Here is a 13361-nt window from a genome sequence, read left to right as displayed (position 1 = left end):
AGTAAGAATTGCAGTTGCAACAAAGCCTTGCTTGCCTACAAAGAGAGCAGCAATTTGGATTTGTTACTATGTTACCTAGAAGAATAACAAACTGTGCAAGGATGGAGGTTGTAGGAGCAAGGAGAAGTTGTCTGTAAAGTTGGTGGATGCCTATTTTCCATTTTGCAGTCCCTTGTCTCCCTCTTGTGGCCTCCTGGAGGCAACTAGCTGTGCAAAAAAAAGACAGCCTGGCGGCCGGCTGTTGCAGTGTTGCCCTCTCAGGCAACACTGAGTGACTGACTGAGCCTCACCGTCTTATATAAAGTTCAGACGGAACTTTGCACGTGTCATAGTGGAGCCCTCAGGATTCCAGAGCCAGCTTTCTGACATCATAATGGGGCCTCAGAGATAAAAGCCTGGGCCCAGGCAGTGTTGGTCAGTGCTGCTCAGCAGGCAGCACTGGACTGGACTGGATTACAGCTGATACAAGGTGTGAAGGAACAAGGGGTGGCTGTGGGCATGCACTTGCTGCCGCTGCCAGTGTTTATCTGCATGGCAGCAGGGCATTTGGGCGTTGCCAGGAAGGCGTTTTTATGTAGATTCCTCCTCTTTCAGCACTGCATTGTGGTGCAAGCAAAAGAAGCAAATCCTGTCTGGCTTCCTCTCCGGCCTTTATTCACCTCCCGTGTAGCTGTGAGTGTGTGAGCCTGCAGGGCCCCATGGAATTGCCTAGAAGTAGGCTGAATCGCTGCAAGGGCTGAACAGCAGTATCGGGCAGGCTCGGGCAACGCGCGGCCCGTTCGGGTTATCGCTTCTCGGCCTTTTGGCTAAGATCAAGTGTAGTATCTGTTCTTATCAGTTTAATATCTGATACGTCCCCTATCTGGGGACCATATATTAAATGGATTTTTAGAACAGGGAGATGGAAATAGAGCTTGCTCTGTCCACTCCACGCATTGACCTGGTATTGCAGTATTTCCAGGACCGGTGCACCCTTTCCTTATGTGTTGACTAAAAGCAGATTCCAAAAGTGTTTTTTGTCTTTGCTATTGTTTCTGTCTTTCTGAAGGGATCTCCCCTTTTAATCCCATTATTTCAACACCTGTTGGACAATGCATGAGTGATAATGAGCTCATTGATTAAATGCAATTAATGAATAGATTGCCACCTCTTGTTGTGTGTCGTCTGTGTTTCTGTGTTTCCGGCATTTCACATTGGAACACCTCATTCACCTTCCTTGTCTTCTCTCCGCCCTCCCTTTTAGGTAAGTTAAAGAGCTGCACCTGAGCCAGCCACTGATTGATTGATTGATTGATTGATTGATTGATTGATTGATTGATTGATTGATTGATGCAGCACAACAGTCAAATAGTGGAGTGGAGTAGGGGAACAGCAAACAGCCAATAAAGCAGCCCGCCCGCTCGCCTGCCCGCCACAATGGACCTACCTGTGTACACTAGATGGATGTGATGGAATGTACTGTCGTCCCTACATTTCAAGAAGAAGTAAGAATTGCAGTTGCAACAAAGCCTTGCTTGCCTACAAAGAGAGCAGCAATTTGGATTTGTTACTATGTTACCTAGAAGAATAACAAACTGTGCAAGGATGGAGGTTGTAGGAGCAAGGAGAAGTTGTCTGTAAAGTTGGTGGATGCCTATTTTCCATTTTGCAGTCCCTTGTCTCCCTCTTGTGGCCTCCTGGAGGCAACTAGCTGTGCAAAAAAAAGACAGCCTGGCGGCCGACTGTTGCAGTGTTGCCCTCTCAGGCAACACTGAGTGACTGACTGAGCCTCACCGTCTTATATAAAGTTCAGACGGAACTTTGCACGTGTCATAGTGGAGCCCTCAGGATTCCAGAGCCAGCTTTCTGACATCATAATGGGGCCTCAGAGATAAAAGCCTGGGCCCAGGCAGTGTTGGTCAGTGCTGCTCAGCAGGCAGCACTGGACTGGACTGGATTACAGCTGATACAAGGTGTGAAGGAACAAGGGGTGGCTGTGGGCATGCACTTGCTGCCGCTGCCAGTGTTTATCTGCATGGCAGCAGGGCATTTGGGCGTTGCCAGGAAGGCGTTTTTATGTAGATTCCTCCTCTTTCAGCACTGCATTGTGGTGCAAGCAAAAGAAGCAAATCCTGTCTGGCTTCCTCTCCGGCCTTTATTCACCTCCCGTGTAGCTGTGAGTGTGTGAGCCTGCAGGGCCCCATGGAATTGCCTAGAAGTAGGCTGAATCGCTGCAAGGGCTGAACAGCAGTATCGGGCAGGCTCGGGCAACGCGCGGCCCGTTCGGGTTATCGCTTCTCGGCCTTTTGGCTAAGATCAAGTGTAGTATCTGTTCTTATCAGTTTAATATCTGATACGTCCCCTATCTGGGGACCATATATTAAATGGATTTTTAGAACAGGGAGATGGAAATAGAGCTTGCTCTGTCCACTCCACGCATTGACCTGGTATTGCAGTATTTCCAGGACCGGTGCACCCTTTCCTTATGTGTTGACTAAAAGCAGATTCCAAAAGTGTTTTTTGTCTTTGCTATTGTTTCTGTCTTTCTGAAGGGATCTCCCCTTTTAATCCCATTATTTCAACACCTGTTGGACAATGCATGAGTGATAATGAGCTCATTGATTAAATGCAATTAATGAATAGATTGCCACCTCTTGTTGTGTGTCGTCTGTGTTTCTGTGTTTCCGGCATTTCACATTGGAACACCTCATTCACCTTCCTTGTCTTCTCTCCGCCCTCCCTTTTAGGTAAGTTAAAGAGCTGCACCTGAGCCAGCCACTGATTGATTGATTGATTGATTGATTGATTGATTGATTGATTGATTGATTGATGCAGCACAACAGTCAAATAGTGGAGTGGAGTAGGGGAACAGCAAACAGCCAATAAAGCAGCCCGCCCGCTCGCCTGCCCGCCACAATGGACCTACCTGTGTACACTAGATGGATGTGATGGAATGTACTGTCGTCCCTACATTTCAAGAAGAAGTAAGAATTGCAGTTGCAACAAAGCCTTGCTTGCCTACAAAGAGAGCAGCAATTTGGATTTGTTACTATGTTACCTAGAAGAATAACAAACTGTGCAAGGATGGAGGTTGTAGGAGCAAGGAGAAGTTGTCTGTAAAGTTGGTGGATGCCTATTTTCCATTTTGCAGTCCCTTGTCTCCCTCTTGTGGCCTCCTGGAGGCAACTAGCTGTGCAAAAAAAAGACAGCCTGGCGGCCGGCTGTTGCAGTGTTGCCCTCTCAGGCAACACTGAGTGACTGACTGAGCCTCACCGTCTTATATAAAGTTCAGACGGAACTTTGCACGTGTCATAGTGGAGCCCTCAGGATTCCAGAGCCAGCTTTCTGACATCATAATGGGGCCTCAGAGATAAAAGCCTGGGCCCAGGCAGTGTTGGTCAGTGCTGCTCAGCAGGCAGCACTGGACTGGACTGGATTACAGCTGATACAAGGTGTGAAGGAACAAGGGGTGGCTGTGGGCATGCACTTGCTGCCGCTGCCAGTGTTTATCTGCATGGCAGCAGGGCATTTGGGCGTTGCCAGGAAGGCGTTTTTATGTAGATTCCTCCTCTTTCAGCACTGCATTGTGGTGCAAGCAAAAGAAGCAAATCCTGTCTGGCTTCCTCTCCGGCCTTTATTCACCTCCCGTGTAGCTGTGAGTGTGTGAGCCTGCAGGGCCCCATGGAATTGCCTAGAAGTAGGCTGAATCGCTGCAAGGGCTGAACAGCAGTATCGGGCAGGCTCGGGCAACGCGCGGCCCGTTCGGGTTATCGCTTCTCGGCCTTTTGGCTAAGATCAAGTGTAGTATCTGTTCTTATCAGTTTAATATCTGATACGTCCCCTATCTGGGGACCATATATTAAATGGATTTTTAGAACAGGGAGATGGAAATAGAGCTTGCTCTGTCCACTCCACGCATTGACCTGGTATTGCAGTATTTCCAGGACCGGTGCACCCTTTCCTTATGTGTTGACTAAAAGCAGATTCCAAAAGTGTTTTTTGTCTTTGCTATTGTTTCTGTCTTTCTGAAGGGATCTCCCCTTTTAATCCCATTATTTCAACACCTGTTGGACAATGCATGAGTGATAATGAGCTCATTGATTAAATGCAATTAATGAATAGATTGCCACCTCTTGTTGTGTGTCGTCTGTGTTTCTGTGTTTCCGGCATTTCACATTGGAACACCTCATTCACCTTCCTTGTCTTCTCTCCGCCCTCCCTTTTAGGTAAGTTAAAGAGCTGCACCTGAGCCAGCCACTGATCGATTGATTGATTGATTGATTGATTGATTGATTGATTGATGCAGCACAACAGTCAAATAGTGGAGTGGAGTAGGGGAACAGCAAACAGCCAATAAAGCAGCCCGCCCGCTCGCCTGCCCGCCACAATGGACCTACCTGTGTACACTAGATGGATGTGATGGAATGTACTGTCGTCCCTACATTTCAAGAAGAAGTAAGAATTGCAGTTGCAACAAAGCCTTGCTTGCCTACAAAGAGAGCAGCAATTTGGATTTGTTACTATGTTACCTAGAAGAATAACAAACTGTGCAAGGATGGAGGTTGTAGGAGCAAGGAGAAGTTGTCTGTAAAGTTGGTGGATGCCTATTTTCCATTTTGCAGTCCCTTGTCTCCCTCTTGTGGCCTCCTGGAGGCAACTAGCTGTGCAAAAAAAAGACAGCCTGGCGGCCGGCTGTTGCAGTGTTGCCCTCTCAGGCAACACTGAGTGACTGACTGAGCCTCACAGTCTTATATAAAGTTCAGACGGAACTTTGCACGTGTCATAGTGGAGCCCTCAGGATTCCAGAGCCAGCTTTCTGACATCATAATGGGGCCTCAGAGATAAAAGCCTGGGCCCAGGCAGTGTTGGTCAGTGCTGCTCAGCAGGCAGCACTGGACTGGACTGGATTACAGCTGATACAAGGTGTGAAGGAACAAGGGTTGGCTGTGGGCATGCACTTGCTGCCGCTGCCAGTGTTTATCTGCATGGCAGCAGGGCATTTGGGCGTTGCCAGGAAGGCGTTTTTATGTAGATTCCTTCTCTTTCAGCACTGCATTGTGGTGCAAGCAAAAGAAGCAAATCCTGTCTGGCTTCCTCTCCGGCCTTTATTCACCTCCCGTGTAGCTGTGAGTGTGTGAGCCTGCAGGGCCCCATGGAATTGCCTAGAAGTAGGCTGAATCGCTGCAAGGGCTGAACAGCAGTATCGGGCAGGCTCGGGCAACGCGCGGCCCGTTCGGGTTATCGCTTCTCGGCCTTTTGGCTAAGATCAAGTGTAGTATCTGTTCTTATCAGTTTAATATCTGATACGTCCCCTATCTGGGGACCATATATTAAATGGATTTTTAGAACAGGGAGATGGAAATAGAGCTTGCTCTGTCCACTCCACGCATTGACCTGGTATTGCAGTATTTCCAGGACCGGTGCACCCTTTCCTTATGTGTTGACTAAAAGCAGATTCCAAAAGTGTTTTTTGTCTTTGCTATTGTTTCTGTCTTTCTGAAGGGATCTCCCCTTTTAATCCCATTATTTCAACACCTGTTGGACAATGCATGAGTGATAATGAGCTCATTGATTAAATGCAATTAATGAATAGATTGCCACCTCTTGTTGTGTGTCGTCTGTGTTTCTGTGTTTCCGGCATTTCACATTGGAACACCTCATTCACCTTCCTTGTCTTCTCTCCGCCCTCCCTTTTAGGTAAGTTAAAGAGCTGCACCTGAGCCAGCCACTGATTGATTGATTGATTGATTGATTGATTGATTGATTGATTGATTGATTGATTGATTGATGCAGCACAACAGTCAAATAGTGGAGTGGAGTAGGGGAACAGCAAACAGCCAATAAAGCAGCCCGCCCGCTCGCCTGCCCGCCACAATGGACCTACCTGTGTACACTAGATGGATGTGATGGAATGTACTGTCGTCCCTACATTTCAAGAAGAAGTAAGAATTGCAGTTGCAACAAAGCCTTGCTTGCCTACAAAGAGAGCAGCAATTTGGATTTGTTACTATGTTACCTAGAAGAATAACAAACTGTGCAAGGATGGAGGTTGTAGGAGCAAGGAGAAGTTGTCTGTAAAGTTGGTGGATGCCTATTTTCCATTTTGCAGTCCCTTGTCTCCCTCTTGTGGCCTCCTGGAGGCAACTAGCTGTGCAAAAAAAAGACAGCCTGGCGGCCGGCTGTTGCAGTGTTGCCCTCTCAGGCAACACTGAGTGACTGACTGAGCCTCACCGTCTTATATAAAGTTCAGACGGAACTTTGCACGTGTCATAGTGGAGCCCTCAGGATTCCAGAGCCAGCTTTCTGACATCATAATGGGGCCTCAGAGATAAAAGCCTGGGCCCAGGCAGTGTTGGTCAGTGCTGCTCAGCAGGCAGCACTGGACTGGACTGGATTACAGCTGATACAAGGTGTGAAGGAACAAGGGGTGGCTGTGGGCATGCACTTGCTGCCGCTGCCAGTGTTTATCTGCATGGCAGCAGGGCATTTGGGCGTTGCCAGGAAGGCGTTTTTATGTAGATTCCTCCTCTTTCAGCACTGCATTGTGGTGCAAGCAAAAGAAGCAAATCCTGTCTGGCTTCCTCTCCGGCCTTTATTCACCTCCCGTGTAGCTGTGAGTGTGTGAGCCTGCAGGGCCCCATGGAATTGCCTAGAAGTAGGCTGAATCGCTGCAAGGGCTGAACAGCAGTATCGGGCAGGCTCGGGCAACGCGCGGCCCGTTCGGGTTATCGCTTCTCGGCCTTTTGGCTAAGATCAAGTGTAGTATCTGTTCTTATCAGTTTAATATCTGATACGTCCCCTATCTGGGGACCATATATTAAATGGATTTTTAGAACAGGGAGATGGAAATAGAGCTTGCTCTGTCCACTCCACGCATTGACCTGGTATTGCAGTATTTCCAGGACCGGTGCACCCTTTCCTTATGTGTTGACTAAAAGCAGATTCCAAAAGTGTTTTTTGTCTTTGCTATTGTTTCTGTCTTTCTGAAGGGATCTCCCCTTTTAATCCCATTATTTCAACACCTGTTGGACAATGCATGAGTGATAATGAGCTCATTGATTAAATGCAATTAATGAATAGATTGCCACCTCTTGTTGTGTGTCGTCTGTGTTTCTGTGTTTCCGGCATTTCACATTGGAACACCTCATTCACCTTCCTTGTCTTCTCTCCGCCCTCCCTTTTAGGTAAGTTAAAGAGCTGCACCTGAGCCAGCCACTGATCGATTGATTGATTGATTGATTGATTGATTGATTGATTGATTGATTGATTGATGCAGCACAACAGTCAAATAGTGGAGTGGAGTAGGGGAACAGCAAACAGCCAATAAAGCAGCCCGCCCGCTCGCCTGCCCGCCACAATGGACCTACCTGTGTACACTAGATGGATGTGATGGAATGTACTGTCGTCCCTACATTTCAAGAAGAAGTAAGAATTGCAGTTGCAACAAAGCCTTGCTTGCCTACAAAGAGAGCAGCAATTTGGATTTGTTACTATGTTACCTAGAAGAATAACAAACTGTGCAAGGATGGAGGTTGTAGGAGCAAGGAGAAGTTGTCTGTAAAGTTGGTGGATGCCTATTTTCCATTTTGCAGTCCCTTGTCTCCCTCTTGTGGCCTCCTGGAGGCAACTAGCTGTGCAAAAAAAAGACAGCCTGGCGGCCGGCTGTTGCAGTGTTGCCCTCTCAGGCAACACTGAGTGACTGACTGAGCCTCACAGTCTTATATAAAGTTCAGACGGAACTTTGCACGTGTCATAGTGGAGCCCTCAGGATTCCAGAGCCAGCTTTCTGACATCATAATGGGGCCTCAGAGATAAAAGCCTGGGCCCAGGCAGTGTTGGTCAGTGCTGCTCAGCAGGCAGCACTGGACTGGACTGGATTACAGCTGATACAAGGTGTGAAGGAACAAGGGTTGGCTGTGGGCATGCACTTGCTGCCGCTGCCAGTGTTTATCTGCATGGCAGCAGGGCATTTGGGCGTTGCCAGGAAGGCGTTTTTATGTAGATTCCTTCTCTTTCAGCACTGCATTGTGGTGCAAGCAAAAGAAGCAAATCCTGTCTGGCTTCCTCTCCGGCCTTTATTCACCTCCCGTGTAGCTGTGAGTGTGTGAGCCTGCAGGGCCCCATGGAATTGCCTAGAAGTAGGCTGAATCGCTGCAAGGGCTGAACAGCAGTATCGGGCAGGCTCGGGCAACGCGCGGCCCGTTCGGGTTATCGCTTCTCGGCCTTTTGGCTAAGATCAAGTGTAGTATCTGTTCTTATCAGTTTAATATCTGATACGTCCCCTATCTGGGGACCATATATTAAATGGATTTTTAGAACAGGGAGATGGAAATAGAGCTTGCTCTGTCCACTCCACGCATTGACCTGGTATTGCAGTATTTCCAGGACCGGTGCACCCTTTCCTTATGTGTTGACTAAAAGCAGATTCCAAAAGTGTTTTTTGTCTTTGCTATTGTTTCTGTCTTTCTGAAGGGATCTCCCCTTTTAATCCCATTATTTCAACACCTGTTGGACAATGCATGAGTGATAATGAGCTCATTGATTAAATGCAATTAATGAATAGATTGCCACCTCTTGTTGTGTGTCGTCTGTGTTTCTGTGTTTCCGGCATTTCACATTGGAACACCTCATTCACCTTCCTTGTCTTCTCTCCGCCCTCCCTTTTAGGTAAGTTAAAGAGCTGCACCTGAGCCAGCCACTGATTGATTGATTGATTGATTGATTGATTGATGCAGCACAACAGTCAAATAGTGGAGTGGAGTAGGGGAACAGCAAACAGCCAATAAAGCAGCCCGCCCGCTCGCCTGCCCGCCACAATGGACCTACCTGTGTACACTAGATGGATGTGATGGAATGTACTGTCGTCCCTACATTTCAAGAAGAAGTAAGAATTGCAGTTGCAACAAAGCCTTGCTTGCCTACAAAGAGAGCAGCAATTTGGATTTGTTACTATGTTACCTAGAAGAATAACAAACTGTGCAAGGATGGAGGTTGTAGGAGCAAGGAGAAGTTGTCTGTAAAGTTGGTGGATGCCTATTTTCCATTTTGCAGTCCCTTGTCTCCCTCTTGTGGCCTCCTGGAGGCAACTAGCTGTGCAAAAAAAAGACAGCCTGGCGGCCGGCTGTTGCAGTGTTGCCCTCTCAGGCAACACTGAGTGACTGACTGAGCCTCACCGTCTTATATAAAGTTCAGACGGAACTTTGCACGTGTCATAGTGGAGCCCTCAGGATTCCAGAGCCAGCTTTCTGACATCATAATGGGGCCTCAGAGATAAAAGCCTGGGCCCAGGCAGTGTTGGTCAGTGCTGCTCAGCAGGCAGCACTGGACTGGACTGGATTACAGCTGATACAAGGTGTGAAGGAACAAGGGGTGGCTGTGGGCATGCACTTGCTGCCGCTGCCAGTGTTTATCTGCATGGCAGCAGGGCATTTGGGCGTTGCCAGGAAGGCGTTTTTATGTAGATTCCTCCTCTTTCAGCACTGCATTGTGGTGCAAGCAAAAGAAGCAAATCCTGTCTGGCTTCCTCTCCGGCCTTTATTCACCTCCCGTGTAGCTGTGAGTGTGTGAGCCTGCAGGGCCCCATGGAATTGCCTAGAAGTAGGCTGAATCGCTGCAAGGGCTGAACAGCAGTATCGGGCAGGCTCGGGCAACGCGCGGCCCGTTCGGGTTATCGCTTCTCGGCCTTTTGGCTAAGATCAAGTGTAGTATCTGTTCTTATCAGTTTAATATCTGATACGTCCCCTATCTGGGGACCATATATTAAATGGATTTTTAGAACAGGGAGATGGAAATAGAGCTTGCTCTGTCCACTCCACGCATTGACCTGGTATTGCAGTATTTCCAGGACCGGTGCACCCTTTCCTTATGTGTTGACTAAAAGCAGATTCCAAAAGTGTTTTTTGTCTTTGCTATTGTTTCTGTCTTTCTGAAGGGATCTCCCCTTTTAATCCCATTATTTCAACACCTGTTGGACAATGCATGAGTGATAATGAGCTCATTGATTAAATGCAATTAATGAATAGATTGCCACCTCTTGTTGTGTGTCGTCTGTGTTTCTGTGTTTCCGGCATTTCACATTGGAACACCTCATTCACCTTCCTTGTCTTCTCTCCGCCCTCCCTTTTAGGTAAGTTAAAGAGCTGCACCTGAGCCAGCCACTTGATTGATTGATTGATTGATTGATTGATTGATTGATTGATTGATTGATTGATTGATTGATGCAGCACAACAGTCAAATAGTGGAGTGGAGTAGGGGAACAGCAAACAGCCAATAAAGCAGCCCGCCCGCTCGCCTGCCCGCCACAATGGACCTACCTGTGTACACTAGATGGATGTGATGGAATGTACTGTCGTCCCTACATTTCAAGAAGAAGTAAGAATTGCAGTTGCAACAAAGCCTTGCTTGCCTACAAAGAGAGCAGCAATTTGGATTTGTTACTATGTTACCTAGAAGAATAACAAACTGTGCAAGGATGGAGGTTGTAGGAGCAAGGAGAAGTTGTCTGTAAAGTTGGTGGATGCCTATTTTCCATTTTGCAGTCCCTTGTCTCCCTCTTGTGGCCTCCTGGAGGCAACTAGCTGTGCAAAAAAAAGACAGCCTGGCGGCCGGCTGTTGCAGTGTTGCCCTCTCAGGCAACACTGAGTGACTGACTGAGCCTCACCGTCTTATATAAAGTTCAGACGGAACTTTGCACGTGTCATAGTGGAGCCCTCAGGATTCCAGAGCCAGCTTTCTGACATCATAATGGGGCCTCAGAGATAAAAGCCTGGGCCCAGGCAGTGTTGGTCAGTGCTGCTCAGCAGGCAGCACTGGACTGGACTGGATTACAGCTGATACAAGGTGTGAAGGAACAAGGGGTGGCTGTGGGCATGCACTTGCTGCCGCTGCCAGTGTTTATCTGCATGGCAGCAGGGCATTTGGGCGTTGCCAGGAAGGCGTTTTTATGTAGATTCCTCCTCTTTCAGCACTGCATTGTGGTGCAAGCAAAAGAAGCAAATCCTGTCTGGCTTCCTCTCCGGCCTTTATTCACCTCCCGTGTAGCTGTGAGTGTGTGAGCCTGCAGGGCCCCATGGAATTGCCTAGAAGTAGGCTGAATCGCTGCAAGGGCTGAACAGCAGTATCGGGCAGGCTCGGGCAACGCGTGGCCCGTTCGGGTTATCGCTTCTCGGCCTTTTGGCTAAGATCAAGTGTAGTATCTGTTCTTATCAGTTTAATATCTGATACGTCCCCTATCTGGGGACCATATATTAAATGGATTTTTAGAACAGGGAGATGGAAATAGAGCTTGCTCTGTCCACTCCACGCATTGACCTGGTATTGCAGTATTTCCAGGACCGGTGCACCCTTTCCTTATGTGTTGACTAAAAGCAGATTCCAAAAGTGTTTTTTGTCTTTGCTATTGTTTCTGTCTTTCTGAAGGGATCTCCCCTTTTAATCCCATTATTTCAACACCTGTTGGACAATGCATGAGTGATAATGAGCTCATTGATTAAATGCAATTAATGAATAGATTGCCACCTCTTGTTGTGTGTCGTCTGTGTTTCTGTGTTTCCGGCATTTCACATTGGAACACCTCATTCACCTTCCTTGTCTTCTCTCCGCCCTCCCTTTTAGGTAAGTTAAAGAGCTGCACCTGAGCCAGCCACTGATTTATTGATTGATTGATTGATTGATTGATTGATTGATTGATGCAGCACAACAGTCAAATAGTGGAGTGGAGTAGGGGAACAGCAAACAGCCAATAAAGCAGCCCGCCCGCTCGCCTGCCCGCCACAATGGACCTACCTGTGTACACTAGATGGATGTGATGGAATGTACTGTCGTCCCTACATTTCAAGAAGAAGTAAGAATTGCAGTTGCAACAAAGCCTTGCTTGCCTACAAAGAGAGCAGCAATTTGGATTTGTTACTATGTTACCTAGAAGAATAACAAACTGTGCAAGGATGGAGGTTGTAGGAGCAAGGAGAAGTTGTCTGTAAAGTTGGTGGATGCCTATTTTCCATTTTGCAGTCCCTTGTCTCCCTCTTGTGGCCTCCTGGAGGCAACTAGCTGTGCAAAAAAAAGACAGCCTGGCGGCCGGCTGTTGCAGTGTTGCCCTCTCAGGCAACACTGAGTGACTGACTGAGCCTCACCGTCTTATATAAAGTTCAGACGGAACTTTGCACGTGTCATAGTGGAGCCCTCAGGATTCCAGAGCCAGCTTTCTGACATCATAATGGGGCCTCAGAGATAAAAGCCTGGGCCCAGGCAGTGTTGGTCAGTGCTGCTCAGCAGGCAGCACTGGACTGGACTGGATTACAGCTGATACAAGGTGTGAAGGAACAAGGGGTGGCTGTGGGCATGCACTTGCTGCCGCTGCCAGTGTTTATCTGCATGGCAGCAGGGCATTTGGGCGTTGCCAGGAAGGCGTTTTTATGTAGATTCCTCCTCTTTCAGCACTGCATTGTGGTGCAAGCAAAAGAAGCAAATCCTGTCTGGCTTCCTCTCCGGCCTTTATTCACCTCCCGTGTAGCTGTGAGTGTGTGAGCCTGCAGGGCCCCATGGAATTGCCTAGAAGTAGGCTGAATCGCTGCAAGGGCTGAACAGCAGTATCGGGCAGGCTCGGGCAACGCGCGGCCCGTTCGGGTTATCGCTTCTCGGCCTTTTGGCTAAGATCAAGTGTAGTATCTGTTCTTATCAGTTTAATATCTGATACGTCCCCTATCTGGGGACCATATATTAAATGGATTTTTAGAACAGGGAGATGGAAATAGAGCTTGCTCTGTCCACTCCACGCATTGACCTGGTATTGCAGTATTTCCAGGACCGGTGCACCCTTTCCTTATGTGTTGACTAAAAGCAGATTCCAAAAGTGTTTTTTGTCTTTGCTATTGTTTCTGTCTTTCTGAAGGGATCTCCCCTTTTAATCCCATTATTTCAACACCTGTTGGACAATGCATGAGTGATAATGAGCTCATTGATTAAATGCAATTAATGAATAGATTGCCACCTCTTGTTGTGTGTCGTCTGTGTTTCTGTGTTTCCGGCATTTCACATTGGAACACCTCATTCACCTTCCTTGTCTTCTCTACGCCCTCCCTTTTAGGTAAGTTAAAGAGCTGCACCTGAGCCAGCCACTGATTGATTGATTGATTGATTGATTGATTGATTGATTGATTGATTGATTGATTGATTGATGCAGCACAACAGTCAAATAGTGGAGTGGAGTAGGGGAACAGCAAACAGCCAATAAAGCAGCCCGCCCGCTCGCCTGCCCGCCACAATGGACCTACCTGTGTACACTAGATGGATGTGATGGAATGTACTGTCGTCCCTACATTTCAAGAAGAAGTAAGAATTGCAGTTGCAACAAAGCCTTGCTTGCCTACAAAGAGAGCAGCAA

At 47.7% G+C, this 13361-nt stretch overlaps 9 non-coding genes across 9 annotated transcripts; all 9 read left to right on the top strand.

The window, feature by feature from the left end:
- The first annotated feature begins 786 nt into the window (after positions 1-786).
- LOC142689943 (U2 spliceosomal RNA) lies at positions 787-977 on the top strand. Its single transcript, XR_012858767.1, has one exon. It is a non-coding gene; the product is annotated as a U2 spliceosomal RNA (small nuclear RNA).
- Positions 978-2269: 1292 nt separating this feature from the next.
- LOC142689941 (U2 spliceosomal RNA) lies at positions 2270-2460 on the top strand. The gene has a single exon (XR_012858766.1). It is a non-coding gene; the product is annotated as a U2 spliceosomal RNA (small nuclear RNA).
- Positions 2461-3748: 1288 nt separating this feature from the next.
- On the top strand, positions 3749-3939 carry LOC142689940 (U2 spliceosomal RNA). Its single transcript, XR_012858765.1, has one exon. It is a non-coding gene; the product is annotated as a U2 spliceosomal RNA (small nuclear RNA).
- A 1280-nt stretch (positions 3940-5219) lies between these two features.
- LOC142689939 (U2 spliceosomal RNA) lies at positions 5220-5410 on the top strand. The gene has a single exon (XR_012858764.1). It is a non-coding gene; the product is annotated as a U2 spliceosomal RNA (small nuclear RNA).
- A 1296-nt stretch (positions 5411-6706) lies between these two features.
- Positions 6707-6897, top strand: LOC142689938 (U2 spliceosomal RNA). Its single transcript, XR_012858763.1, has one exon. It is a non-coding gene; the product is annotated as a U2 spliceosomal RNA (small nuclear RNA).
- Positions 6898-8189: 1292 nt separating this feature from the next.
- Positions 8190-8380, top strand: LOC142689937 (U2 spliceosomal RNA). The gene has a single exon (XR_012858762.1). It is a non-coding gene; the product is annotated as a U2 spliceosomal RNA (small nuclear RNA).
- Positions 8381-9648: 1268 nt separating this feature from the next.
- On the top strand, positions 9649-9839 carry LOC142689936 (U2 spliceosomal RNA). The gene has a single exon (XR_012858761.1). It is a non-coding gene; the product is annotated as a U2 spliceosomal RNA (small nuclear RNA).
- Positions 9840-11136: 1297 nt separating this feature from the next.
- LOC142689935 (U2 spliceosomal RNA) lies at positions 11137-11327 on the top strand. The gene has a single exon (XR_012858760.1). It is a non-coding gene; the product is annotated as a U2 spliceosomal RNA (small nuclear RNA).
- Positions 11328-12607: 1280 nt separating this feature from the next.
- LOC142689934 (U2 spliceosomal RNA) lies at positions 12608-12798 on the top strand. The gene has a single exon (XR_012858759.1). It is a non-coding gene; the product is annotated as a U2 spliceosomal RNA (small nuclear RNA).
- The last annotated feature ends 563 nt before the right edge of the window (positions 12799-13361 follow it).

Source organism: Rhinoderma darwinii (assembly GCF_050947455.1).
Source record: "Rhinoderma darwinii isolate aRhiDar2 chromosome 5 unlocalized genomic scaffold, aRhiDar2.hap1 SUPER_5_unloc_32, whole genome shotgun sequence".
In the NCBI taxonomy this organism is placed as follows: domain Eukaryota; kingdom Metazoa; phylum Chordata; class Amphibia; order Anura; family Rhinodermatidae; genus Rhinoderma; species Rhinoderma darwinii.
This window is presented reverse-complemented; position numbering and strand designations above follow the sequence as displayed.